General features: G+C 42.1%; 1 protein-coding gene across 1 annotated transcript in view; it reads right to left on the bottom strand.

Moving 5' to 3' along the window:
- The window catches only part of tafa3a (TAFA chemokine like family member 3a), a 90,815-nt gene extending 71,084 nt beyond the window's left edge, over positions 1–19,731 (bottom strand). The window contains exon 1 of the mRNA XM_030050785.1: positions 19,333–19,731. The gene's annotated coding sequence lies outside the window, so the exon portion shown is untranslated. The remainder of the gene's footprint in view (positions 1–19,332) is intronic.
- Positions 19,732–25,206: the final 5,475 nt, after the last annotated feature.

Below are 25,206 nucleotides of genomic sequence, written 5' to 3'. Positions count from 1 at the left end.
GGACTGGTTTGGTCTGGATCACCAAGATCAAGACAGCCACAGTCTCTGTCCCCAGGGTGTCCAGCTCTGCTGCTTACATCCTCGAGTGTGAGGGAGAGAGGAAGACAGAGAAATGGACGAGATAGAAAAAGAGTTTCTGTGTGTATCTGTCAAGACAGACACATCGCTCCCGTAATTTCCAAATGCTTCCACCTCCCCATCTGTGTTTCTGCATGCCTTAAGTGACATGGGAAGTGAATGAAGCTAGATATTCGGCCATTTCCCCCACATCTGTATCCATTTTCCACTCAGGTCAGTCAAAACACTGCCAAAGTGATTTGGAGCGTCTGTCTCCATCGCCCGGCCAGAAGAATGGGAAAATACCCCAGAAAAGTAAATGACTGCCTCACACTCGGTCCGAAGCCGACCTGCCTCGCTTAAATTCTTTGGATTTAGTGTGGCTGTTTTTATTTGTGTACAGTGGTCCCTCGTTTATCGCGGGAGTTACGTTCTAAAAATAACCCGCAATAGGCGAAATCCGCAAAGTCGTCAGCTTTATTTTTTACAATTATTCTAGATGTTTTAAGGCTGTAAAAGCCCTCACTACACACTTTATACACTTTTCTCAGACAGGCATTAACATTTTCTCACTTTTCTCTCTTGTTTAAACTCTCAAAGTTCAAACCTTCGTAGAAAAATAAGTCCAGTATTACAGAATGAACGCATTCTGTACTGTACAGGAGACACGCCACGGAGGAGACTGATTGACAATGGTCTACAGTCCCTTAGCCAATCAGGACGCAGAAAACAATGCGTGGGCTCTCCCTTAGCCAATCAGGTCGCAGAACACAATGCGCTGTAAAAAAAAAAAAAAAAAAAAAAAAAGTATGCAAAATTGCACTAAAAAAAAATCCGTGAAACAGCGAGGCCGCGAAAGGTGAACCGCGTTATAGCGAGGGACAACTGTACATGTATATATATATATGTATTTGTTTTGGGTTTCCACTGAAAGGAAATGAAATATTATTTACTGTTTAAAAATATGTGCATAAGATATTGTCTATTCATATGTGTATTTGATTTTTGCACCTTGAAAATGACCGAAATAAAACATTCACTATCACTATCACTATCACTATTTGCCGAAGTGGTATGAAACAATTGTTAAGATGCAATGAAAAAATCCCAAAATCACCAGCATTAGCTTGTTTCACATTACAGTGTGGGACATCCGTCAAATTTGATCTATCATTGTACCCATCATGAATATGATGACAAGTAAGTAGTGGAACAAAATAAACAATAGATAAATGTTTCTATTTTCTGTTGTGGTTTAGTTTTAGTCGACTAAAATGACAGGAATTTTAGCTGACTATAAATCTACAGTGGGTTTAGCCAATGAAAACTAAGAGGTTAAGACACAGTGTAGTGCATCAGTTTCATCATTGATTGATTGATTGATTGATTGATTGATTGATTTAAAAATATTCCCTCCGAAACATCTTGATGAGATGTGCTCACAGGCCAGATTTGACCTGTGGGCCGCATCTCTGACATCTCCACTCTGCTCTGCTGATCTGAGGTCAGCTGGTTTGACCCTCGATCGCCCCGCTGGCTTGTCCCACCTCTCGACACCTAGGCTACAATAAGCATGTCAGACTCAACTGAAGCCATGATAATCCCATAGGAAAAACTGCCTGAACCTGATGAAACGAACAAAAAGATAGATAGAAAGAACTGATGAGTGCCAGGCCACATCTTTCTACTCTACAGAGATTTTCATCATGTCCCGAATGGATTTATGGACTCTTTTAATTTGACCTGCAGCAATGACCCTCCAGTCCAATGTGTTGAATGCCTGTGAGCTTGTGTGTGTTTATTTACATGGCTGCCCACATTTTGCCCACAGATGACACTGGAACAGGAAATTGGGGGGATAGGCCTCATGTGTTCCTCTTCTGCAGCTGTCCATTAACCAACTATTTTCACACAAGACAAAAGTAATAAGTCCACTGAATATTCCCTGACTGTAACTGCGTTATGTAGTTTGACAAGTTCCGTATTGATCTGAAAATAAGACGATATTTTTTCCATTGAAAATGCCCTGAAAAAACACCCTCGTCTAATATTGGGGGTCTAAGCAAATACACATGTATTGTACTTGCATATGTTCCGTGCTTGAATACAGTAGGCTACACTTCCCCCGCTCTGGCACGGTTGGAAGGGGTGTGCTCCAGCACGGTCCGGGCGTTCATGCACGAGCACATGAACGGTCACGCACGCAGCACGCGAACGTGGATACAACGTAAATCATGCAACTTTCCTCCTGCCTCCGCAAAATCGTTTAATGTGTAGTGCAATTACCAGCGAATGGCCGCATTGCGCAATCAATAATCAACCATGCTGTCTGTGTCGCTGTCCATGGTGCTGCTGCAACCGCGTATAAACAAAAGCTGATTGATGATGAAAATATGGCAGTCTGTGTGCGCCGGCAGAGGCACCGGCCGGCATCAGGTGGGCCGGCCGCAGCACCACACTGTGTGCACCGCCACCCGGTTGAACGTAGCAGCCAGCTGACATGCCGCTCCGGCTGTCAGTTGGACGCTTTCTGAAGTTACCTCCGAAACTGTCAAGGTAAATAAACATCCTTTAACCCTGGCCCTGAGTGCAATGTGAGACGGTGGCGGTCTCAGAAAGAAGAGCTAAAAAATGCCCACAGCCAGAGAAGAGCTTTTCGTGGTCCAAAAACTGGTCGATTCAGCGAGACTGACAGGAGGGTGTGCGGTTTTGTGAATGAGAAACGTAGTGAAGGACTGCCCGTTACGAGGGCTGTGATGCAGCAAAAAGCACCTGAAGCTGCCACAGAGCTCAACATACCCCGCACTGAGTTTAAAGCTAGCATGGGCTGGTGTCGCAGAATGTCCATATAAAAAGTATATTTCCAAAAAAGGGTCTTGAAAAAGAGGGGTCGTCTTAAAATCGGGGTCGTCTTATATTCAGATCAATACGGTAATTAGTAACATTTCTAATTACCGCTACAGTCCAAACTCTCTGTGGAGCGTGCCAAGACTGTGGAGGAGCGAGGCTGGCTTGACAGATCACTGTGTATGTCTACATGTCTATGACAGATCACTGTGTATGTCTACATGTCTATGACAGATCACTGTGTATGTCTACATGTCTATGACAGATCACTGTGTATGTCTACATGCCTGTGTGTACACAGCGCCCATTGCCTTAAGGGCAAATTTCCCCCTCAGATACTCTCACACTGTTAGACTGTAACAACTTGTGATAATGTGTGTTTCGGGACTGTTGTAATTTACTGTTCTGGTATATCCACTTTCCATCAGTCTGTCTCATCTGCTTCTAGTGATTTTGTACATTTCTCAGTTGCTTGAGGCCACCCTCAGAGAGGGGGGCTCTCTGTGTTGTATATGTGTAGGTGGAGAAGAAAACAAGTGATAACAAGAGTAGAGTAAGTTTCTCCAGCTGAGACAAAGCGAGAGTGCAAAGAGAACAGTGCCATGGCGTGCTGTTCCCAGTTGTTCAAATTACAGAAAAAGAGGCATCAGAGAGAATGTTTTATTTCCCATGCAGTCGACAACAGATCCGCAAAAGTGCATTCTGGTCTATGAAGGCTATTGTCAATGGGCTTCCTCTGCTCTGGAGCTCCCCCAGTGTGACTGTTCTACATTGGTGCAAAATGAGTCTACGAAGCTCCATCTCTTCACTTCTGAGGGAACTGACACCAAAACCTGACGTTTAGCATTTCAGATCATTGAGAAATCTTCTGCTTCTCAAATTCCATTGTAGCCATTTGATGTCGTGTCATCTCTCTTTACCGGGACATGAACATACTTTTACAAACAAATGCAGTACATACCGCCACTTAGCTCATTTTATCAGTGAAGTGTTTGAGGGAGAGTTTTTCTTTTAACCTCTTCAACCCTGCTGGCCCCAGGGGCGGGTTCCTCACTCCAAATGCATACAGAGCAGCCGAGCTTTGTTCAAATCCACCAAACTTTATTTTACACTCTAGTGAGGATCCCAAGACATCAAATGTCCTGCTAAATTCCAGGAAAATGTGGATAAAATGATGCACAAGACATCTACATCTTTTCGATTTGATGTGATGCTGCAGCCATGAAAATATAGCACACTGGCTTTGAATATTTCACTCAATATAAGTGTGATGTAGTATCAGTGGAGCATTTCAACCAGCAGACACAGAATATATATGTGACATTGTTGTTCAATGTGGAAAAAAAAAACATTTACCTAACTGTGAAGGTTCTTCAGGGGAAATTTACATGAAAATCAGAGTTCAAGGTGTTAACCAAATGTGTATGCGCTCCGATTCATATGTCCATAGGTGTCAGAGCTTGGGATTGCTGGACTGTATTTATGCGGAGTGAGTTCACTCTTTGACCCTGCTTGTTTGCGAGGACAGCTGGCTCTGGTTCAGAAGCCACAGAGGAGACTGCCTGGGCTATTTTAATGAACTCCCTGCTTCAGAGTGATGAATAGGTGTGTCTGAGCTCGCTGTCTGCCCCACCCCTTCAGAGGGCTCCACTACCAGGGCACTCGCATAAGCACAGACTCATAAGTCCTTCCCAAACACGCGCGCGCGCACACACACACACACACACACACACACACAGATGTGTGAACACAGCAGAAGCATGCATACCCAAAAACACATCTATATCTATATCTATCTATATATGTGTGTACGCTGCAAAAAGTCAAAATCTTACCAAAATTATTTGTCTTATTTCAAGTAAAAATGTCTTATTTCTAGTCAAAATATCTCATTACACTTAAAATAATAATAATAATAATGATAATAATAATAATAATAATAATAATAATAATAATAATAATAACAATGGAACAAGCTAATTTTTCCTTGTGACACAAGTGAACAAGTAAAAATTTCCTTGTTCCATTGGCAAAATTTGTTTCCTGTTTCAAGCTAATTTTCACTTGTTTCAAGTAAATTTTCACTTGTTTCAAGTAAATTTTCACTTGAAACAAGTGAAAATTGTCTAAAGTTATTTCGGAGCTGATCATGTCTTATTTTAAGTGTAATGAGATATTTTGACTAGAAGTAAGACATTTTTACTTGAAATAAGACAAATAATCTTGGTAAGATTTTGACTTTTTGCAGTGTATATATACAGATAGATACATAGACAGATAGATAGATAGGCAATTATTACAGATAGATCGATAGATAGACCGATAGATCGATAGATGGTGATATACCCTTAAAAAATGAATGACAGCAATACACATTATGGAATAATATTGAAGCTATCAAAACTTGTACTTATAAAACAGCAACCTATTTTGGAAGAAGGCAACATTAATGCATAAGACACTTGTTTCTCCAAAAGGATAATCATTTTCGAATGGGACCCTTCCCCGAGGATCTGATGTCAGCGCTGAATGGTGATGTAGTGTGATGTCTGACAGGGGAATGCTGCATTTTTTTTTTTTTTTAACCTTTAGTTATCCACAGTAGGCTTAATGAGCAGTTCAGCTTTTTTTTTTTTTTTTTTTCCCCAGCGATGCACTAATTCACATCCCTATCCATGCCTGGGAGCGGGCACGGGCAGGAGGCATATACCATCGCTGGAACCCGTTGTGGCAGACTAGATGGAAGAGACGGCATCTACAACAGTTCATTAGCTGTTAACCAGAACCATTTCATTTCCCCCCTTTTCAGCAACACTTTATTCTGCTCTTCAGAGTGCTGCTCTGTATCTGTCAGGATCTTAAACTTGTGTCACGGAACATGCTCTTTGGAAAGGACATGCTCTACATGGAGGCTGGTCTTCTGCTCCAGCTCCAGCAGTACAAGAAAATGCCTTTATAACCTTTGGTGTAATGCAAATGTACAACTCCATGTCCAACTCTGTAGTTCCAGTGGAGCCTAAGGGGCCTTCAGGGCGAGATATGCCATTTCTTAATGCAGAATCACTGTCTGTCAAGTCCCACACCATTAATCCTATGGAGTCTTCACAAACTGTTAACTGTCAAGCCATCAGCTCAGCCTCTCTCTCACTATCTCTGTGCTTCTCCCTCTCTCACTGCTTATGGGCCTCATTTGCAGATAATACGCCATACAGGAGAAAAGTGCCCTTTTTAATTATCCCAAGGATTATGAGGGCTGGGTCGCTCCCAAATGCTAATACACTGAGCGCGGCTGTGTATCTTTGCATAAGGAGGCGTATACTACCCTTCCGTTTGGCCTCTGTAGCTGATGGCTTACAGCAGATCTCTGCACACCTCATTTGATAGGAAAATATGTGCTCGGAAAACTCTGCATGGCAGATCTGCATGTGTAATGAGGTTTTAAGATCTGATTAGGAAATAAAATACCAGAACTCAAACTTGCAGTGACAGAAATGATAAATTGCACTGATCAATATCAAAGTATTTCATGGAAAAACACTGATGAGAATAATTTTACCCATTCAAGCTAAGGCAGCATAAGATATATATACTAGATTGGGGTTAATATTTGCAAGTAATTCTTAGTGTTTGTTTTAGCTTTGTAGTAGCAGATGGGGGGGTTGCCACAACAAAACTATTCAGACAAGTAAGCTGTTAACCACAGAAAGTATACTAATTAGACTTTCAAATATTTTCCTGTTATCCTCTAAATTTTTTTCTGCATGCGTTGTATCGCTCTGTGTGGCAAATCTGCCCATCTGCTACTTGAAGTAGCTTGAAACAAGCACAAAAAATGTATGGCACACACTATTTGACCCGGGTCTAGCTTCTGCAAAAATAAACTAGTGTGGAATTACAGTGTATTGAGAAAGTGCTGCATCTGCTTCCCACTGCAGAGCTTAGCACAGTCCTGAAAATGTTTGATGGGCAACAACACACATATGCTAATTGCATACAAACCTCGACACATCCAGCCATGACCCAGTGTACAGCATCAGCTGAGGAGGAAACAGTAAGTGATAAACACAGAGAACACAGAAGTTTGTGCTGAATACTTGGACGGTTGCAAAATGATTTTTTTTTCTGAGTCTAGATTCCTACAATGTGCACCATAAAATATCACTACAGGTTTCAGCAAATCAATACATTCGCAGTCTTCATTAAATACAGCTGCTTTGCAGGGGTATACAGGATTTCAAATCACCCACATGTTCTATATACAGCCCCCAATCCCCACAGTAGAGACTTATTTATTTTCCTCTCTTTAATTCTGTATTTTCTTCTTGGCTCGGTTAGCTGCTACTTTGTCAGCGAATGTGGGAGACAAAATAATTGCCTCTATATTTCCTGAATTGATTTCTTGCACAGTTCTAATACAGTGGTCAGGCCGGCAGTCAGGCATCCATGACAGGCTCCGAACTGCAGGCTTTGTACTTCAGAATGGAGCACTTAAAAGTCAAGCCTCCTTTTTCCTGCACCTTGTTATCAGGGTCAAACGTTAGCAAGTCAAAACACAAACCCGTTTCCCGTACGGGAGACATTTTATAAATTGCAAGCCACATCTGAAGACATCAAGCGTGTTCGTAATGAGCTCGAAACTGCACTGAACTGACCTCATAATGCCATGTAGAAAAACTACGAGCAGATGACAGGTATAATATGAATCTATATATTAAACATGCACTGTATGCCCTGCCGCAGATTTGAAATGCAGTATTAGTCTCTGCTAGTATACATTGTCTGCAACGAAATCACAAAAAGTAGAAGGGCAGAAGTGAAGCAAAAAACTCCCATTTTGCCGAAAGCAAATTCCTCCTGTCGTGTCCTCTCTTTGATGGGGAGAAAAGACAGAAGTAAAGCCTTTCTTGTATGATTTTGCAGCTCTTAATTACTTCACTTTTCATCCTGCTTTACCCTTCACGTTCTGTTCCCTGTGGTGAATGTTCAGTATAATGACCCCCTTGAACCTTCCCTTCTGGTACAGACTGCTCTTTAAATTAGGCATCAGCAGAGGAGGTAACTACCACCCACATACTCAACTGATGGGATGAGAATGTAGGGCCCGGCTCAGGAGGAACGAAAGGAGGACAGAGGGAAGAGACAGAAGTAAAGAAAAAAAAAAGGAGAGAAATGTATGCTGTCCGCTCATACCAGCCTTGACTCCTGCAGTCTGGCTGTGAAACGACTTTTTCCTTGAGCTCTCACCCCTTGTCTAACATGGTCTTTGTTCCCCTCGGGGCTAAGGGGGTGAAAACACCCTCTGAACCTCTCCGGAACGACTCCGTGACATCACGCTTTCCGCGAACACCCTCATGCCCTCCGTGAGAGCGGGGACGAGACAAGGCATCCGGGATAGGCAAGGAGAGAGTGAGAGTGCATTAAACCACTGGCGTCAACTGAGGCATCAATTAATGAGCGGGCTGGGGATATGTCCATCCAGACACACCCTGCTCTGGGACACCGCAGGAGGCCATGCTGAGGCTACAGACGCCTTGGGGACATGAATAATTGAGGTCCCTGCTTTAAAAGTTTAAATGAATTAGGGCCAGGGGAAGGGGTGTTAAAAGACATACAAGAGGGAGAAAGAGAGTGGCAGCAAAAATATCCCCATTATGTCTCTAATCATGAGGTAGGGAGGTGTTCCGTGTCAGTGTTAACAACTCACTGCGTCACATCAATAGCAGGGTGAAATAAGTGCACTCCATAACAGCAGCTTTCACATTTCTATCAAGTAAATCTGTTTTTGTCCCTGACTCTTTAATTGGCAGCGAGCAAGACTATAGGAAAACCTCTGTCTGTGAATTAGTTGGAAACTGCTGGCCTCATTAGTCAAAAAAAAATCCAACAAATAGTATGCCATTTGGCCAGCCTGGTTCCTTCCAAAATGACAGCACTCCATTCACTGAATATGGAGAGGTGTGTGAAGGGGCCGAGCCGCCACAGCACAACACTGTGACTAAAAGTCCAAACTCAGTGCCAGAGCATTAGTGTCAGGGGTTGATCACAAAATAATGTGCTGAGAGCAGTGTTGGGCGCAACAATCACGTTACAGCAATCACGTTACATTCCTCTGAAACACAGTAATGTAACGCATTACTTTTCCCAAAATTACAATCACATTACAGTTCCAAATCAACAACTGGGGCATAACTTACCAACAACTCTCCACTGCTATGAACACATCAGATGGGCTGCTTTTCACCGGCTTTACTCTCGGCTTCGTGATATTACTTCATTAAAGAGTATAAAATAAGTATTTTGTGTATGTACTTCATATTAGGATGGGGATTTGTGCTGACACATGGGCAGATGTAAGGTTTAACATTATATTTTTAACCGGCAGTTATGTGATAATGAATCTTAGGTGATGTTGCAGAGTAATACATAAGTAATGCAAGTATTGTAATGAATGACTTTCCACAGGGAGTAACTAAGTAAATTAACCCTAAAAAGCCGGAACTATGAAAGAATTGGCAGAAAATTCCAATTTTTTGAAATTTAACCCTTTATTTAGTCCTATAACAAAATATATATATAAAAAAAAAAATTCAAAAAATATTTTATTACACGACCTTTCTGGTGTATGATATATGATATGTACTTGAAGTGCCAATGGTATGGTCCAGGGTGAACAGGGGAAGTGTTCAAAGGTATACAACAGTATTTTGGTCAAGTATTGATTAAACTGAAAACAAAAAACGGAATCGAAAATGTGTATCATAGATGATACAAATGGCTTTATAGGGTTAATGCAATTCTTTTCTTAAAAAAAAATAAAAGTAATAAGTAACTAATGAGTAACATTACTCATTACTGAGTAATGGGTAAGTTTTTTTTTGTTTTTTTTCTGTAGGGATAGGCTCAATTGGTACCCCCTCACCTCTCCCTCCCAAGAAAAAAGGACAGGTCTGTCTGTGTCTCTTCTAGCCCCCTGCAGAGTTAATTATAGGCTGTTGAAGGCTGTGCAATACATTGCTTACAGTGTTATGACACATAGAAAGAATATTCATTACATGTAAGGCATGATTAAGGGGTTCCAGTTTTAGTATGGCTAAGTATGGCTTACTTTTCTTACTAGACAACACCTGACATGAGACGTTGCTTTTAATGATAACGATGTTGCAATATGGCAAGTTGGTTTCAAAAGGGTGCCACTTTACAATAAGACCACCCTCATTTATAAACCCTCATTAATTAGGTTGTAAAGACTTTATAACTCACAAGATCTGAAATACAACAGATGCAGCACAGCAGTAACTTGATTTTGCCAAATAATGAGCCTACATCGATGTATGAAAACTGTATTATAACTTATTTAGAATTGTTTACTGATGATTATTGAGGCTTTTTAAAGTCTTCTAAGTAGTAACTGTAAAAGTTACATTCCCCAGCAGTAATTAAGGGGGGAGTTGTCCTCTTTTCTTCTCTCATCACCTAGATTTTTAACAGCATCTCTCATTTAGCCAAGATTTGGGGAAACAAATAAATAAATAAACCTGTCTGCCTCTCTTTAAACAAGCATAAACATTTTCAATAATATAAGCTTTTTTAATCAAAGATTTGGTCAAAAGAAAAGAAATCTTACAACAAAAAAAAATTGCTGATAACTCTGAAAATTGAACTTGGCACCCAAAATAATGAGTGCAGAGCCCAAAAATCCCTGATGTTTGCTGGGACCCTAATCAGTGGGCATGATTGGTACCTTCCTAAAAAAGTGCGTACGGCTCAAATAAATGATTTCACTTTGCTGTTTAATGATTTTTTCAAAAGGCAAAGTATGTGACACTGTGACAGCTGATATTTGTAGCAGCCAGCTGTCAGCAGGACCTATAGAGTAAACAAAGCCCTGCTGATTGGCAGCCATTCCACTCTACAGAATTCAACAAAGACGACTCAAATTGGATGCAAAAAAGCACGTTTGGGTTTCCATTTTTCTTCACAGATGGAAGCGCCGCGCAGTAGCTTGTGATTTGTGTCCAGTACCTGCAACTGGGGAGTAAACACTGATTAAATTGACATCGTCCCAAAGAGGCTACCGGCGTGCTGCGTGCTCTGGGCTCACACTGGTTCTGGGCGAGTACAGAGGGAGAGCCTGACAGAGGAGATGAGAGAAGATATCAGACCCCTTCGATGTGGGCGGCTTCCTCTAAGCTGCCAGTGCACCACTGCCTCTCCTCTCTCTTTCATTTTCTCCTTTTCACCCTCTCTCGCTCCCAAGTCCAAAGCCCAAGAGAAATTAGTCAACCCACACTGTGGTGAGGGAGTGTGTGTGTGTGTGTGTGTGTGTGAGAGAGAGAGTGTGTTCAAAAAGTGTGAGAGTGTGAGGCAAAAGGAGGGGAAGAGAGGGAAAGAGAGAGAACAAAATTGTTTTTCATTCCGAGGCTTATAATTCCGCCCAGTATCTGAAAATTGATGCTATATTGAAAAAAAGGTCTCTCATGGCCTGGAAAAAAGGGACATCAATCTAAGCATCAGAAATGTGCTGCAATAAAGAGAAGTGCCTCCCTGTACTGTAAGGACACGGTTACAAGAGGAAGTAAAGATAATGGATAGAGAAAGAGCTACTAGCACTACAGCTCAGAAATGATCACAATGCAAAATGTTTTTATTTGCATCAAGGTAATATATTTGCCTGTCTCCCAAAGAAAACACAGCCGTGTTTTGAAGCTTGTGCATCCTTTCCACACATGACAGTGTTTCATTAGTTGATCACATTAGTGGGAATATGAGTGATAAATCAAATTGCAAATGGATAATTAAAGCGAGACGCTCTGTACGTATTTATAGTACAACGTGCATTGTGCACATACATGAATGACAAAGACGACGTGACTGAACAGATGAAAGAGTGCGAGTGAACTGCAGCTACCCCTGAGCTAATTCCATCGCGGGGAGATAACAGAGCTCTCCAGATTTCTGTTTCTCATTCCTGTCTTGTGCGCGAGATCAAGGCTCAGACGCTGTGGGTTCGGCACAATACATTTAAAGACACGAGTACATTCGCTTGAAGAAAGGAGCTTTCTTTGACGTCTCCGCGGCTCTTCCGCTGTGGGATCTGATGATGAGGAGACCGGACCAGCCTCTGCGATGGATCTGAAAATCCAACACCATCCCACCCTACCACTGTGAGGGCCATGAGGGCAGGGGCGGATCTAGACAAATATTCATGGGGTGGCAAGAAGGTGGCATGGAGACTTTACGGGGTGGCAGAAATATATATGCTGATTTAATACCAAACGGTCACATATATCAGTATTTGCTTGGAAAAGCCCCAAATGAGGATATTTTAACTCAAAAACATTCTATTATTGTGGTACATGAGTAAAGCATTGAATAGAAAACCAAAAGGTGGCATTAGAAATATTTATTTATTTATTTATTTATTTATCAACCCCTTAAATAGCGGGAGTGTCATCTTTTGCTGCATTTACTTGCACTCGGACATTTGAGTCTCGTAACAGCGAGTTTCCGAACAGCCACAATTAAAAAATAAATAAATAAATTGTCTGAAATTGGGGTGGCAACTAGGATGGCAAGGCATTTTTCTAGGGTGGCAGCTGCCACCCCCTAGAACCGCCTATGGCTGAGGGCCAGGAGGGCAGGAGGAGGGACCGCCATCATCATGCCAGCGAGCCCAGACAGAAAAACCCTCAAAAGACTGCAAACCATTTTGCTTCAACTTCTAGCAAAAAGTCTGGACCCCGACGCTTCCCCGTGAAATACATGCGGGAGAACTTTGACATAATTTCCAGCTTTATTGTATCCTATTCCTTTAATTATAATCAGAACACAGTTGCCTCTCCCTTCACTTCTCAACAAAGGAATAACAAGCGTAGAAAATAACAGGCTCATTTTTAAACCGCGTAATTGCAATTTTCTGCCCAAATTGCAGTCTAATGATTACAGGCATGAGGTGGAGCTTGACAACAACACCAGAGAAAGAGCGAGGAGGGGAGAGGGGGAAAAAAAAAAAAAACATTGCCAAGGACCCTGGGGCACCAAAAGAGAGTGAGGGGGGTGGTGGAGGGTAGGGGGGGGGCGTGTGCCAACAAAAAATGAGAGCTCTCCTCCTCCCATAGGAAACAGGGTTTAGAACTGGGCTGCTCAAAATCTGCAATTCCCCATCCTTTTCATCGGGGTGACGGTTAAGGGCTCGGAGAATTGAGTTCTACGGTGCTGTGCTGGAGAGGGAGCTGGAATTCTGTGCAAAGGCACAGTATTGGGACTGAAGGCTGCCAAATGCTAACCACCTGAAAGAAAGGGGAATAGAGTGAGAGGGAGAAAGAGAAAGAAGAAAGTAACAATGGGAAAGGAAAGGAGAGGAACAGAGAGGGAAGTCGAGGAAAGGGAAGAAAAGCAAAAACAAGCGAGGAAGAGGAAAGGAGGCTGCCTGATGCCCGACAAAGCCGAAAACCACCTTCACGGAAGGATGGCTTCACTAAGCTCTGCAGAAGCTCTTCTCCACTGCAAACTGGCTGCCTCTTGGAGTCCTGACCACTTCAACAGACAGCTGGAGAAACTCTCTGGCAAAGTGACCTGATTCCTCCACTGTACACAACATGTGCTGGAAACGCTCTTAAAGGGAGGCTCATCTGAATTTGGGCTTAGAAAACGTAAAGGGCTTGAATGAGTTTGTGGACATCATCCCCAGACAAAAAGTAGCCATTTTGAAATGATGTCAGGTTATAACCCAGATTTTGGATGCAGTTCCAAACAAACTGAACACAACCAAGGAAACAGTTTGGCAGACATGTAAAATTCCTCCTTTTGGTTCACGTGGAAAATTTGGATCTAATCTCATATTAGTCTAATGATGTTGCTGGACTATTCAGCAGAATACTCAACTGGTTCTATGGGACAGGATGTAAAATGTTTAAGTGCTTTAAAATCAATCCTATTGATTATTCCTCAAAAAAAAAAAAAAAAAAAAAAAATCAATTCGCTTGTGACTGGAATTATCAATTGTTATATTATCTGTAAGCGCTAAAGCAATACTACAGCCAGCTGATCTTGTAAGTTCATTCTCATTCGACCTGTGAAACCATGTGGCCACACTCTAAAGCTTTACTGGAAGCCACAAAACAGCCAGGCCGCTCCGAGTCCTCTGAGGAACTACAGGCATGGTTTAGGGGATGACGACATGAGAAGCCGCAGTGCCCTGAATGCACATTTTCCTTACAAAAACAGCAAAGACTCGTGTACCAGCAAGCTAACAAGCCACAGCAAAATGCTTAAGAATATGCTTGCTCACTTTCACCTTAATAGCTGTGACTGTTTGTTCAGCTTCAGCGCTCTCACACTAAACCATTACGTTTTTTGTTTGATTGGATGAGTTAATGATCAACAGATGGATGATCCAATCACCTGCTATATATTTTTGTAAACGCCTGTTGCTGCTGCCCTGTTTCCAAATGGTTTGAAGCCAACAGTGTCCAGACCGTGTTGTGTAGTGAACAACGGAAACCAAACCATGGAGAACATGGCTGTGCATGGCCATTTCAATGTGACTTAGTCTGATTTAGGCTCCATTTTGCGTTCGTGGTAGGGATGGGCGATACCACACTTTTAGGATTCGATATGATACTGATACTTTTTCTTGCATTTTCAGCGATACTGATACCGATACTGATAATTTCTTACTGACAGTTTTTTTCATTCAAAATATTATTACATTTAAGACAAACACAAATACAGACCATTTATACCATATTTATTATGGTCAATACATAATAAAACTAAAATTAAAATAAGTCACATAAATATGAATGAGATAATATGAACAAAAATTTGCACATTTTCACTTTTCTTGTCAAAAAAAGAAAAAAAGACCGATCTGCCATTATTTTCTGTGTGTTTCTCCGGCTCCTGCATTCGAGCCACACTCTTGCTGGCTGTGCTGTCGGGCCGTCACGTGACACGGGCCTGCTCAATACACCACCAGGCACAGGGGTGTCTCGGCACATAGTAAGTGAAGTAAGCTATCTAAAACAGCTGAAAGTTATGCATGCACCCCCAATTCTTATTTGTTAGTATCGATATTTGTTTAAGGAAATTGATGCCAAATGAGTAGCGTGTGAGTATCGATATATCGATACCACAGGATCGATACGCCCATCTCTAGTTCGCGGTGCTCACAGCACAAACGAGCGGAGTGCATCATGTAGCCTCAGGAAGGTTTTTCCACTTCCTCTGGCACATCTGCCTCAACACCTGGCATTTCTCCTGTTTCTTTTCAAGAATTTGTATTCATTTGTACACCTTTGTAGTTGCAATGACGAGAGTCATGGAAATTCATAACTAACTTCCCTCATTTTTCTTCAAAACTTTTAGCTTTTGTTTATCAAAGAAGTGACATATCGGAAAATTCCTACCTCTCCCTGCACTGCAAAAAGTCAAAATCTTACCAAGATTATTTGTCTTATTTCAAGTAAAAATGTCTTATTTCTAGTCAAAATATCTCATTACACTTAAAATAAGACATGATCACCTCAGAAATTACTTGTTTTTAGACAATTTTCACTTGTTTCAAGTGAAAATCTACTTGAAACAAGTGAAAATTAGCTTGAAACAGGAAACAAATTTTGCCAATGTAACAAATTTTGCCAATGGAACAAGCAAATTTGTAAAAATTTGGTGGTCATGTCTTATTTTAAGTGTAATGAGATATTTTGACTGGAAATAAGACATTTTTACTTGAAATAAGACAAATAATCTTGGTAAGATTTTGACTTTTTGCAGTGTGGTCGTCACTTCAACCCATCATCATCTGTTTATCCAAAAAGGCCTCCACAGCATCATGCCGTGTTGTTACAAAAAATGCGGGGTGTGCGGCACGGCTGCACAGCTCCACATTAACCACCATCCCGTGCCTTTCAGGCCGTAATTGTGACACTGTGTCATTTGCACCGTAGCAAGCCTTAATTAATCAGCCTGTAGCTGAGCAATCTTGCAAACAAAATCACATTCTGTATTCTATTTGATGATACGCACATGACAATTGAAGTTCAAGTGAAAATCTACAAGCTCAATCAACAGGTTCAGTCCACTGTGGGGCCCTGTTCAAATGCATGGCATGAGTTGTTTGATTCCCCTGTTTCACAGCAACGCCACATGAAATCTCCATCATCGGGCCCTGCAGCGCGACAGCCTGCACCCCAATCAACTGGACAGCAGATGCAACCAAGATACACGTTTTTTTTTTACAATCCGATACCAAATCAAGAAACCTGAAACACGAACAACACTTTCTTTCTGCTTCACTGTCTCCCTCACTCTGGTTCACGTACACACACACACACACACACACACGCACACACACAAGGCAAATCAGCATAAATAAATAAGAGATGGAGTTGTGTTTCACAGCCTAATCTCTAAGGAGAAACCAGCTTGCAGCATCGGCACAGATCAGCCCGGGCGAGTGAGTGGGACACTGCTGGCTTCCAGGCAACCAATTTGTTTGTTTATTGTCTTGGTGTTTTGTCGCGGTTACAGTTCATTGCAGCCAGCCTATCTTGGGCATGCTCCTTTAAATGCCATCTATAAAACATGGGATGTGCACCCCCCCACACCCCTCACACACACACACACACACACACACACACACATCCTCCTCCTCCTCACATGATGGAGCAGCACACTAGCGTCACGATGCTGCATTTCGGTCTGGCATGATGGGGCTTAGAAATTCCCCTTAAACGCTCAACGGATTCACCTCAGCAGCTCCGGCTGGCGCTTTGAGAGGTGGAACAAACTGTGCTTTCTAAACACATTAGCCTGTGAACGGCGCTGAGCTGGGAATCTCGGGCTGCTGAAATCGGGTGTAATCATGTAGATAGATGGCTGACTTCTTATTGTTCCGCAAAGCCAAATGTACAGGGCTGGTGCTGAATACCAAGTTTTTGAAATGAGGCAATACCCGAGATTTTATGGTTAACTCGCGGTGCTGCAGTGCTGCGTTCCCCGTGACAAGACCCTGGGCTGTCACATGCACTTGTGCTGTATGCATAAACTACCACATTTGACATGCTATAGGCAACTGTGATTGCAGAGACGTCAGAGACAAACAGTGTTGGGAAAGGCGGCAGCTCGAGAAGGTTACCTTAATCGTGCAAGCACAAGTTCCACACGGCTTGGCGGGCATATGTATAGAGAAGAGAAGTCAGAGGGGAAAAAAAAAAAAAACAGTAAAATATATGTGCTTGTTTTGTTTCATGCCTGCAAACACGAGCCGGTGTCTCACGTTATATTGATCTGACAGAGGGAGCAGGAAGCTGGCGGAGAACACAAATACTGCCTGGGGTGGCTCCTTAAAACTAGAGACAAGCCTCTTATCCGTGGTGTTCTCTTCCTCTGGAAATCACCTGGTGGCTCATGCATATCAAGTGCGCTCTCCCAGCCTCAGCCTGCGCTCCGCCGTCTTCAGGCTCCGGTGTGATGGCGGCTTTTAAGCAACACGACTGAATTTGTGAGCTAATCTACCTATCCTCTCCGCACGATCGGATTGCGTGGGTGATGGTGGGTTTTTTTGTTTTTTGTAGTGTTTTTTGGCACAAGCTTGGCAAGGTTAATGCCAGGGTGTTTCCAGGTATTCCGAAAACTTCATGCCAAGTGATTAGCCCCACAACAAATTCTTAGAAATCACCGTCGTGGTTTTCCAGCGTTACTCTCAAGTGTCGTGGAACTGTCACACACACACATCCCATCTCCAATAATCCCAGGGTGGCCTTTGCTCTGCCTGTCAGCAATACCTACCAATAACACGGCACAATAAAAACCCTCCAGAAAAACAGTGGGCCGCAGGCAGCTTCAAGGGCTACTGACGGCGATCTATAAAACACTGTAATGGGTTGCCTGTCAGCGAGTGTGAAAGGGAAGATCTACGCCTCCTCCGACTCTCTGAGGGGACTTCAATTAATCACAGCAGAATTGTATCACCACGCAATAGGAGCCGTAAGGTTATTACCATCCTTGTATTCCGCAGGATGAAATGCGATGATGGCACTAATTGAGGGGAAAGAAGAAAAGGAAAAAAAAAAAAAAAAAAACAGCTGACCGCACAACGCTTGTCAAGGGGATGAAGGGCAGATGAAAGAATGGGGTGAACAAGGGAGATAGACCGGGATAAAAAAAAAAAAAAAAAAAGAGAGGATGTGAGAGGAGTAGGAGAGGGGAAAGAGAGGGCAGGGGGAGAAACCCAGTATTCACAGTGGTGTGTGTAAGCACAGTCATAAATATCCACAGGGGCTGACAGGGAGAGGCAGAGCTAGTTTTCATTAGGGGACGGCGCTCGTGTCATCCCAACATAATCCACAAAGATACTGTACTTTTCTAAGTCATAAACAAGCTGCTTAGCCAGGGCTTTTTTTTGTCTTCTTTTCTTTTCTTTTCTTCTTGTTTGTCTTGTTTTGCTGGGTGGGCGGGCGGCTGGGGGCACATGGCCCATGCTGTGAATCCAGCTCCGGCTCCACTCCCATTTCAGAGGTGCCATTTGACTTGTTTCTTAAGCTTACTGTCGGGAGCCTGTTTGTTTCTTTTCTTTCTCTCTTTTTTGATACCCAGTGTTAGAAATATGGAAGCTGTTGTGTAAATTGTATGTGGCTATTTATTTTCCAAATGCCACACCAAAACAATTAAAAAAAAAAAAAAAACGATAAATGACACAGACAAAGAGAGGTAAAAACAGTGATGAGTGTATGTCAGTGTATTACAGGATTTCCAGTCGTCAGTCTTTTTTTCCTCTCTGGAATTGCACTGATCCTACAACAGTGTCTGGTGTGCAGGAGAGGCCACACGCTCCACACACTCCCCTTTGACTAAATCCCTTTTTATCAAGTGCTGACAAGTTTTGCATTAAAAAAACGGAAGTTCCCATTTGCACAGAAAGGAGTTCCATTAGCGGCTCTCTGTACCCCAAAATGAACGCGCTGATCCCTATATGAGCAGGACGAGTGGGATTTAATACAGGCTCATTTATGCAATCACCGATTTCAAAGACATGTCCCCGCACTGAGCCGTTCAGAACGACGATCGCCTGAAATCTTTCCATATGTCGTGATGAATGAAACAGCCTTTGAGACAATCTGCGGCTCATTTGGAGTATTAGCCCGCCTAGAATTTACCTGCATCCCACCTAAAGTCGTCTTATTAGTTTGTAGTTCTGCTGTCTGGCAAGTTAATGAGTACTTATCTTAGAGGAAACGATCAATAGCCCTGATCAATAAGTTTAGTTTATTCATGGGCTTGGCCGGCTGGATATTTCGCTGACAAACTTGATCTATTTGGCTTTTGATTATTAGACTTTCAAACATGCCTCAACATAAATTATAATTCACATTACGGTAAAATATACATAGGTTAAATATATGTTCAGGGTTATAAATAACCTACCTGTCGTTGTGCAGTCAATTAATCCCGGGAAATTTCCCTCTCATTTGTTCGCCATTGTCAACCATAAAAACCCGAGATCTTTTCTTTAGAGAAATGCCATTTCCTTGCCGCTGTCAGGTGCCCTCCGCAACACATAACCTAAAAAACACTGGGCTGGTGTCAGAGCTCTCCAGACGCACAATCCCTGAGTCAAAGAAGTCTAAATTGGGCTGCGGGCTACTTGCATGCGATGCACTTGAGAGTCTATGAAAGTTGCTGGTCCTCGGGCTCTTTCTCACAACTTCCCATGTGCAAAGCGGCTGCAGGAGCTGCACTACACGGCGGACTGTCACTCATAGTTTCTGGATGCAAGCATGATGTGATTATTACTATCCGTCCACATAGCGGCTGAGGTTAGGTTTTGGCAGCGTCTTCGTGCAGTTAGAGAAATGCATTTGAGGTGTCCGAGGGATGCGAGAGGCGTGTGTGTATGTGTGTGTGCAGGTTCTCTGGTGGCCCTGTCTCGGTATTTCAGCGCCATCCAGTGGTCCTATGCGGCATTGGACGGCTGTGATACACGGAAGGATTTTGGTGAGTTAAGTAGAACGGCCCATTTATCTCAATCCAACCTCAGATAACGATTGCGCCCTCCTGGAGATGGCAGCGGACCATTTCGCAAATAAAGACTATTAATTGTCTTTTTGTTTGCGCAATTACTGCGTAAAAGAAATGGCAATAAAATGCACCTTAATGCTGGCACAAGTTGCTTTAGTGCACTATTTGTGGTTTCTGTATAGCTTTTGATGCAGCCAATATGGCTGTTGTGTTTATCTGCAGCACACATCGTGAGGAAATGTGCTGAAACCAAGTACAAGCAACCATAACTATGAATTTAAAATGGGCCAGTAGATGACATATTATTATTCTGGATTTGAAAAAAAAAAAAAAAAAAAAAGTGGTTAAGGGCATTTTGGGTGACTGCATAAAAAGATGTGCTAAGACCTGCGATCTTATGACATACATCAGACTCCCAAGCACTCACTAAGGTTATGATAATACATCTGTTTTGCTCTGACACTAAACTTCCTCCCTCCTCTAGCATTACTGCCCAGTCTAAAAAGGCTTCCCCCTAGTAATTGCATTATCATCTCTCCATTTCTCAAGCAGTCTCTTTTGTCTGGGCCCCAAAAGGCAGGGATGGGCGGAATAATCAATACAAAGCTTTGAAATAGCCTGTGGAGATGGAAGGCAAACATTTGGATTTGGATTTGATTGCTTTTGGAGACCCTCAGAGTGTTATTATCATAAACCCAAAGCCATCTACCTTATAGACAGCTCAGTAAACATACACAGGCACACACACACACACAGAATCAAAGGGCACTGCACAAAAATTCCCAGAGGACTAAGTACAAAAAATGTCAGCCAATTATCATTGCCCGGGCTGTGCTATAAAATTCTGGGCAAATATACAGACCTGAGTCAGGCATCAGATCACTTTAAACACCTGCTTAACTTCAGTTCACAATTTGCTATATATAGAGCTGTTATTTTGTTTCTATTTACACCGGTTCCACCAAGTGGACAAGCTTCTGTCTTTCCCTCACTCTCTCCCACGCATGCACAGAGAGAGAGAGAGAGAGAGAGAGAGGAAGAGACAGGGAGAGCAAGGAGATGACCTCATTAATCTCTGGTTCATACTGTAGACCTATCTTGTCATAGCCCTGACACTGTGGTTTGTGACACAGCACAGCTCATTAAATCATATGACAGGATGAGGTCAAGCATGAGGTAAGGTGTCTCAAGGTGTGGGAGAGGAGATAAAGCCAACGTTATTAGCTTCTGCTGCAGTGCTCGACAAAAGGCCACAAGCACGTAGGTCACAGACATGGCAAGTCGTGAGGTAATCCTGATTAGCAAGCGTTTTGCATCCAAATCTAATAAAAGACGGAACACTTTTCAACAGGGTCTGGTCTGTCTGAGGTCATGCCAAAAAGGGGGCTTTCACGCTTGCCAGTGAGAAACACATATCCCCTGCTTTTTAGGCATTGTGTGGTTTGACATCTTACAGAGGGCCCTCACTGCCTTGTCAGGTCTTCTTTAAGTGGCACATGGCAGAACAGTGTCATCCTGTGTTTACGCTCGCTTCACACAGGGAAGCAGAGCAGTGACAAGCTCCGCAGCCCAACGGGCCATTCATTGTGGTGGTTTATCTTAAAATAACAGGCCCAGCAGGGAGCATCGCAAGCCCTCTACCTGAACTCCTCCTTGCCTTGCTGGAAGACAGTGGGACGTCTACAAGAAAATTGCAAGTGGAAAAATAGGAGGCATAATGGCCTCAGGAATGGAGCAGCCCATCAATAATGCAGAGGAAGCAGCAGTTAATGCCTCCTTTAATTCAACAGGTCCGCAGACCCCAGTGCACTTATTCTTCTCGAGCGTCACTTCAACCGCAGATGCTAGAGGACAGACGGCTACATCAGGTTTTATGGCTTTGGGTGCGGTCTCACTGCCAGGTCTCTCCCCGACCTCAATCCTGATAGCAGAGCCATTAATGGGTTTTCATCAAGGGCCCGCCCTAATGGAGTTTCCAACTTCACCAACTCTCTCCAGTGCCAATGGGAAACTGTGACAGCACAGGAAGAAATATTGGCAACACAAAGCCAGAATATTGGTTAACTCGATTCATGCTGAACAGTGGGACCACTATAAAGGCTCTGATTAGCAAAAACAGAGCATATTTCAAAGACAAATGGTGTTGGAGAGGGGTTGTGGGTGTGTGCAGCCAATCAGAAAAAAGTCCATCTTAAGAACACTTAATCTTCTGGTAAAATCTGCCAGCTTTTCTCCATGCAAATCAAATTAACTCAAGCAAAATTAGGGGACAGCTTATCTTGAACCAAGGAAAACGTGGAATAAGCATATAATTTATCAGAGTCAGGCCCACTATGAGAGCCATATAGATTCAACCATCAAACTTTGTGCTTGTGGAATAAGCACAAAATTTGACTCTGACTCTAAATGGTCCTCACTTCAGTCAGTTGGTGACTTCACATAGTGCACCTTTAAATTGGATGATGTTGTAGTGGTACTTTTGTTTTCTTGCATTTTTTAAAAAAACACAAGTATGGAGCAACCAGCACTGAAACAGAGAGTAACAACTGAAATGTATACACATACAATACAACAATAACAAACAAAATACATATTTCTCAATTGGTGTGGCCAGAGGGGTGGCTCACCAGTGCCCTTAAGGGACCACAGACCCCTGGAGAAAACTATGGACCAGCAAAGATTTTTTTAAAAAAATATTTGTTTTATTTTATGCCAATATTGGCTCTTAAAATACAAACAATATCATAATATGCTATCATAATATGCAACCTACGGAATTATATTTTTAAAATAATAACATTTTTTTGTTAAATTGTTATAATCTTTGTTGACAGGTGTGGGGTGGGGTCCCCCATCTCACAGCAGCTGCTTTATGTCCCAGGGAGGGGCATTGCTGACATATAGGTGAGAATCTGTTCTAGCCCATTTATGTTTCTAGTGGATATGGAAAAAAAAGTCTTGCCAACATGCCAACATGTAATTTAATCTCATGAACCTGGGTATTAATTTTTGTGGTTGCATTTGACATGTGATTCTGAGTTGTGCTTTCAGAAAATCACAAATTTGCAATTTGCCGTTACAATTAGAAATATAGCTGCAAGTGAAAGTTTATAGGGCTGAAGGAAGAAGAAGAAGCAGTGTTCTACTAAATGCAAACTTCAGAATCAATTGAATTTGAATGTAGGCTTTTTTCTTTTTTTGTTTTAAGGAACAAAGCATCAGCATCAGCCTTATAGTTTTCATGTGGGCCATACCACATCTTACAAAGGATTTGAACCAAGGTTATTTTAGTGTACGAAAACTAAACTAAAAACTAGGTGTGTAGTGGTTTTAGCTCCTCCAATAAAAGTAAAAACTAGACTTTAGAAACAAAACAGGCATAAAAACTAATGAAAAATACAAAACTAAAATAACTCTGATATGATTCTGGGGTTTAAAGGCAAGTACTCCACCAACTGTACGACTGACCTGGTTCTCCTTATCCAGAGCCGGTGGGGTCCACACAAAGGCAACCTTAGAGACTGTCCAATCAGGCATTTTTGCTGTTTTAAAACAAAAATATTTCCAACAATTGAAGATTTTGGTGATAAAACTCAAATTGAGAATCAGACCTGTTGTTTGATCTATCTGAGCACCATTTGAAACATGCCATATGTAACATCAAGATAATGGGCCCTATCTTGTGCCACCCGCTACCCGCTGCCACTACCCGCTACCCGCAAATTGCGGATTTAGGGAGTCTGGCGCAAGATAGGGCCCAATGTCTGCGTCAGCCTTGATAACATTTGAATGAGATATAGAAGTTTATGGTCCAGAGTTTCTTGTGTTTTGGACTTTTGGTTATGGCTCCACGTTTGTTTCTCAGTGTTCTCTTTGTGTTTTGTGTAGTTTCCTTTGCTCTGCTGTGTCACTCCGTTTAGCGGTCTCACCTGTGTGACTTTAATAATGTCACAAAAAGTCAACTTTATCACATTTGGAAGTAATTTGATCATTTTATGGGGTATATAGTCTGAAAAATACTAGGCGGATTTTCACATATCTCATTGATTTAATTGATTTTGATAGTCTTGCAATTTGATATTTAAAATAGATATTTGACAAGGGCTCCTAGGCTAAAATTCAATAACTGACTCCTAAGGAACCATCATGCAAAAAATGGCACTTTTATCCGCAATTGCACAATCCTTTCACTAAGCCACCGGACTATGTCTGGTTACAGTCTTGTTTGCCCCTCCCAGTTCCACACCTGCCCTGAGTCTGTCCCTGCGTTCCAAATCACATACTTCTACTTTTTACTGTAGTATGTACTGCAGCTGCCCTTACAAAGTATGTAGTTTGGTATGCATGAGAATGCATACTATTGGGACACACTACATACATCGTCCCTGAAGTCCGGCCCTCTCGCTCACTTCCGCCGCCGTCCGTAGCGGCAAATTTGAATGTTGTTGTCAAAATGGTGGTGCTGTTTCATACTGCGCTGTCCTCTGTCATATTTATTATCTTCTGTCTTCCTGTCGCTTCTGCTGTCACTGAGCGAGTTTTGTGTGATATGTGTGTTTTGTTGTCGTCCGTATGTGGGTGTGGCTTGTACACGCAACTCAGTCAGTGCGACATAACTTCCACTGCGCAAAGGATTGTGGGTCAGAATTGCCAGAGAAGCATATTGAAATGCACACTGCAAAATCTGACCGGATCTAGTAGAACATCTTGGTACTGTTGGCATACTGCATCTGAGATACTATGTATTGGGACATGTCAATTCTTTTTTTTTTTTTTTTTTTTTTTTTTTTTTTTGCCTACTAAATAGTATGGTAGTATGAGTATTGGAATGCAGGGTGTGTGATTATCCCTGGTTGTCCACTGTTTTGAGTTTGCTGTTAAATGACCACATTTTATACAACGAATTGGACATGACCTGAGAACATGTGAAAAATTAATTCCTGCTGCTAATTGTGAGATATAAACTTTTTATTATTATAGTACCACCTATTGTTCAAAGCAGAAACACTGTTTGACATAAGCTCCAACCATAGACAGGAAAATGTACTACGAATTTTGCATTGTTTCAGCAAATGTTTGAGTTATGGCAGTTTTTCTGAAAGCTAGCTAGTATTTTTTCACAAATTTCCAAGTCACTTGGGGGTGAATGGTATGGAAAATCAGCAAAAAAAAAAAAAAAAAGAGACAGAACCAGGAAGGTCACCACAGTAAGTGAGCCAAATTTTGGTGTCACTTGTGCAAAATTTTTCAAAGAGGAAGCAAAAAAAAAAAAAAAAAAAT

Source organism: Myripristis murdjan, chromosome 5 (genome assembly GCF_902150065.1).
Source record: "Myripristis murdjan chromosome 5, fMyrMur1.1, whole genome shotgun sequence".
Taxonomy (NCBI): Eukaryota; Metazoa; Chordata; class Actinopteri; order Holocentriformes; family Holocentridae; genus Myripristis; species Myripristis murdjan.
This window is presented reverse-complemented; position numbering and strand designations above follow the sequence as displayed.